The 5,041-nt window shown below is 49.7% G+C and overlaps 1 protein-coding gene across 3 annotated transcripts in view; it reads right to left on the bottom strand.

The window, feature by feature from the left end:
• Aqp7 (aquaporin 7) overlaps positions 1 to 1,175 on the bottom strand; it is a 16,834-nt gene extending 15,659 nt beyond the window's left edge. For 2 of the 3 annotated variants that reach the window (XM_023716112.1, XM_023716108.1), the window contains exons 1-2: positions 1,067 to 1,175; positions 149 to 225 (exon numbers count right to left, since the gene is read on the bottom strand). The gene's annotated coding sequence lies outside the window, so the exon portion shown is untranslated. The remainder of the gene's footprint in view (positions 1 to 148; positions 226 to 1,066) is intronic. The other variant, XM_023716109.1, reaches the window with a different exon arrangement.
• Positions 1,176 to 5,041: the final 3,866 nt, after the last annotated feature.

Raw genomic sequence — 5,041 nt, 5'->3', positions numbered from 1 at the left:
TAGTAGTAGTAGTAGTAGTAGTAGTAGTAGTAAGGTGGCTGTAGACACTAAACACTGCTACTTCTGAAGAGTTGCAGAAATTGGCAAAGATCAGTTTGAGACCAGCAGCATGTGTTAAAGGCAGCAACTGGTGGTGTGTGCGGCTAACCTGTGGCAATCAGCCGTGACTGTGTCAACCAGCAGCAGAGTCCCAAGCAGCAGACAGCAGAGACTGGCCTTGGAGATCTGCAATGAACAGCCCCGACCAGCATCAGTACATGGCATCCAGTGACAATGAACAGCCACAGCTGGTAGGAATCGGTGATCCACAGACACCAGCAGAAAGTGCTAAGAAGAGACCCAGATAGCTGCCCAGAGTTAGACTTGACTACTGACGAGCTGCTAGGGGCAGCCATGGAATTAAGGGCCAGAGGCTCTTGGTGCAGAGTCCCAGAACTGTAACACCATTGGCTGAGGGCCTCTGGAAGAGCTGCACCTTGCTGATTAATGATTTCCTCAACTAATTGACTACAACCCCATGCTGGGCTAAGAGCCGTTTCAGTATATTCGTTTCAGTATATTCTCCTAATCTGCACTCCACGCAGTCACTCTGGTCCTCCCATCAGCAACGTGTAGGTAAGAAAAATGAGGCCCAGGGGGCTGGTGAGATGACTCAGTGGTCTAAAGCACCTACTTAGAACAAGCTTAGCAAAGCACGGGGACCACGGTTCAATCCCCCAGCACCACATGCCAGCCAGCCCCGCCCCCTGGTGGGCTGAGCTGGCCACACACACACACACACACACACACACACACACACACATAAATAAATTTTTTTTAAACAGTGACTATCTTTAAAAAAAAAAAGAAAAGAAAAATGAGGCCCAGAGAGAGGGTGTGGTATGCCTGTGTCACAGCAACACAGGCCTAGACTAGAGCAGGAAACCAGGCCTTTAACCCCAGCTGACACTCTTTTCCCAAATAGTCCCACAGCCACCTCTTCCTGCGTGGTCTCAAGGGCGTAACTCTTCTTGGCTCACTCTCTGAGCGGCTGCCCTGTCCCCGTTCTGCCTGGAGCCCTACTCACCCTGCTGAAGTGTGTTTCTATTTCTCAGGCTTTGCCTGCAGGGCGCCACAGTTATAGCAGGTCTTGCTCTTGTTCCTCCATGACCAGCTCTGGCTCAAGCTGCCTTCCCAGCTGGGGTTCTGTTGTCTATGTCCCCAACCTAGAGCCCTCCCCTTCTCAGCCCTCCCCATTGGGGAAGGGAGGCTTAGCACTGCTCCTGCTCTTCCAAGGGAGGTCAGTAGGGCAGGGGTTTGGCCCGTGCCACTTGAGCCAAGCAAGTCCAGGCACACTGCCCAAAATAGCATCCTTTCTTCTGCCAGTGGCACCATGGAAGCCAGAGATCTGAGGCAGCCCTCACGAGGGAAGGAGTGGAATTCCTGGTGGGCACGCTCAGACTCAGTCCTCCAAGCCAAGGGTCAGGTCTGTCTATGGGGCCAGAGCCTGAAGTAACTACTGCAGGTGTCCAGACCCATGGAAGGCTACAAAGGCTTCTGAGCCCCAGCTACAGGAAGAAGTATGCAGAATGAGGACTGGAGATAGAAATATCTGGGGATCAACGGTCAGGTAGTAGGGTGGAGGAGATCCTGGGGCAGTCCTTAGGGAGGAGAGACTTAGACTTGTCCTCCAGGTGCCTGGGTCTGAGAGGACACAAAAGCCATATCTGCAGGGAAATCCCAGACAAAGAGGGTAAGAGGAAACCTAGGCCCTCCCTTGAGATCACCTCCCTTGGGAAATGCAAGGCCTCGACAGAGAACCCCAAGTTGAGCCAGGAGGAGCCTCCCACTTAGGACTGTGAGAACTGAGGGACTGAGATGGGTCAGGAAGGAGCCTAGACCAGCTGCATGGCGCAGCCAGGCTTGGAAGGACAGGGCAGGCAGTTGGGGGTTTGAGCTGGTGACATGGTACTGAAACATGAGGGAGTCTTTGCTGGTGTGCAGACCGTAAGAACACCTGCCAATGGAGTGGTGGAGAGTGGGCAGTAGTCCAGGGACCTTCCAAAGCTGACAATCCCTTCAAGGGAGGGAGTATAGGATTTGCTTGCCTGGTGCTCCAATTTGGGAGTGAAAGTGTCCTCTAGAGGGTGCCACAGACCAGGCCAGGTCTGTAACTTGCAGAGCCCAGCTTCTACTCCAATACATCCCATCCCAACGTGCCCATAAGTCATGGCTGGGAGAGGTAAGGGTAAGGAGCAGTGCCAGGCTTCCTAGTTGGAAGCCCTTCTTCAGGAATGAACTCTCCTAAGCCCCAGAAGTCTGAACTTCTGTTTCTTGGTCCCCTCTGCAGATCTTAAGGAGATTCAGGGTACTGTTTCCCTTCCTTCAGCAGGGACACACTCTGTAAGAAGGGATGCTGCCTTTAGTCCTGCCTTAACTGTGCCGTCATGGTCAAGGGTGAGGGAAGGTCAGCGGGGAGCTGGGACTCAAATTAGGTCAGAGCTTGGGCAGAGTTAGATTGGGCTGGTGTCAGGGTGGTGAGAGGGAATTGGACTCCATGCTGGGGTCAGGCCCTGGGCCATATTTACTAGACTGATGCTGGCAGCTGAGAGGTGGAGAAGAGAGTTCCAGGAAGTAGGAGATAATGTAGGACACGGAGATCAGATGGAAGGAATAACCCAGTCTAGAGAGGACAAACGTCCTCCAGAAGAGGTGACACTGGAGCTGAGTCCTCCAAGATGAGCCAAGGAGGAGAACAGTGGTATCTGAAGCTGCTTGAAGCCCAGTGGGATTGTGAATAGTCTAGTCTGTGAATGGAGAGTGGCTTAAAGAGAGCTGAAGTCAACAGGGGTTACTTGAGGGGCTTGCTCTGTTTCTGACTTTATCCTAAGGGCCAAGGAACCACCAAATATTCTAAGCAAAGAGTAGAGTCTTCCACCTGGAGCGTTTGGAGCCCAGGCATCCAACAGGTAGAGACACAGATGGCCTGGCTCAGGAAGATGGCCCAGTTGTCTAAGGACAAGGAGCTCTCAGCCCTGGGCACTCACCTTGGGGGTCTAGGTGCCAGGGTTGGGATTCTGAGGAATAGGAAGAGAACTGAGAAGAAGCAGGTGGGAAGGAAATGGAAACCCAGACACTCCAGCTACCAAAGCCTGATGGAAGGCAGGGGGCAGCGGTGGTCCCAGAGTTGGGTGTTGGGTAGCCAAGCATACATTGCCGAGAGTTGCCAGGGTAAGCTTGGGGAGGGCGCTAAACATATGGAAGTCGAGGGGGTATCAGCCACCTGAGGAGCTGGGCATGGTGGCCCATACCTGTAATCCTAGACAATCAGGAGGTATCCTGGGCAATTTAGTGAGACTCTGTCTCAGATTTTTAAAATCTGACTTTATTGGTAATTTTAGATATACGTAATGATCATATTCATTGTAGAGAATTTGGACCTGTACATGATATAACTTGTTTTTTCTCCATTCCCCTACCCTCCCTTCAGCCCCTGGTTCTCTTCCTCTTTACAAAAGCTTTGTTTCCATTTCTTGTCTCAATTTTTTTTTTTAATTAAAAGGGCTAGGAATGAAGCTCAGAGCTCCCTGGACTCAATCCCCAGTACTGCCTCAAAAAGAGAGAAGAGGAGTAGGGGAGAGAAACAGGTCAACTGTGGGGAGAGGACAGGTAGATGAAAGAGCCACAAAAGCAGACATCGGGGATCAGGGTTATAAAGCATTTATAACCCTGGGGGTAGTGGCACACTCCTGTAATCCTGGCATTCTGGAAAGTGGAGGCAGGAGTACCGATCTAAAGTTTGAGCCCAGCCTGAGCAATTTAGAATGTAGTCAGACCCAAAAAATAAAAAGGGTTGACAATGTAGCTCTGTTCAGAGACCCTGGGTTCAATCTCTAGTAGTGCAAAAGAAAAAAGACAGATGAATTTGAGTTTCAAAGAAACAATACTTGGGACATACTTATACTAAAAAAGTATATTCATTTTTCTCTAGATTTTCTTTTTCTGGTGTTGGTGGTCGAACTCATGGCCTCATACATGTTCTACCTCTGGGCAAGATCTCAGAGATATTTAACTGGTGGACTGTGTTTTTATTTGCTAAGGCTGGCAACACTCTAAGCTTCAGTGAAGACACTTCCATGTGTGTCTTGAACACTGATCTGGTTTTAAATCCTCGCTGGACGTTTAATTCACCACACAACTGCAGCTCAGTCCCTATCTCAGGCCTCTGTTTCCCCACCTACAAAACAGGGCTGGAGGACATGAGCTACTTTTGTCGACCAGAGAGTATGCAGGACAGTGTTTGTGAAGCCAGCAACAGACCATCAGGTCAAATCTAATTTGGTGTAGGGCCATCGACATAGCTCAGTGGACTAAAGCACCTGCTTAGGCCAGCTTAGGCCACTGCAGAGGTTCGACCCCTGGCACCACATATCCCCTTCCAAATTCACTTTCAAATAGACTCAATGCAGAATAAGGTAGCAACTTTCTCAGGATCACCCAGAACTAAGACTTCCAGGATGGGATGAGCTGGCCAAAAAAAAGAAACAAAACCAAACCAAACCAAAAAACTCATTTTGTGGGCATGATAAAATAGTTCAAAATGAATGAGCAATCTTGTGGCATTAAAGAACAATTTTTGCAAATTCTGATTCCTCTTTGTTATGGTTTGTGTCTAGATGTCCCCCCAAAGCCTCATGCACTTGTAGATGGGGATTTTTCAGAGAAAGCTGAATCTAGAGTGTATGATTGAGTCATGGTTCAATGCTAGGATTCACATGCTGAGATAAAGGTGCTGAGATAAAGGGTCGGTGATTGCTGGATCAGTCCACTGATTGGATTGGCACCACCCTGATCCCAGGAGTCTGAACAAGGTAAAAGGGGCAGAAAGAGGTTTGTCTCTCCTTTCCCTTTTTGCTGTTGCTGTCTTCTGCCTCCATGAACCATTTCTACTCTGCCAAGCCTCCCTGCCTCGAAGCCAGCAGGTTATGGACTGAAACCTCTACAAATTGTGAGCTAAATAAACTTTCCCTGGGCTGGTGAGATGGCTCAGTGGTCTAAAGCA

This window comes from Octodon degus, unplaced genomic scaffold, assembly GCF_000260255.1.
Source record: "Octodon degus isolate 3935 unplaced genomic scaffold, OctDeg1.0 scaffold00045, whole genome shotgun sequence".
Lineage (NCBI taxonomy): Eukaryota > Metazoa > Chordata > Mammalia > Rodentia > Octodontidae > Octodon > Octodon degus.
Note: the sequence above shows the minus strand (reverse complement) of the source record. Positions and strands in the feature narration are given on the sequence as shown.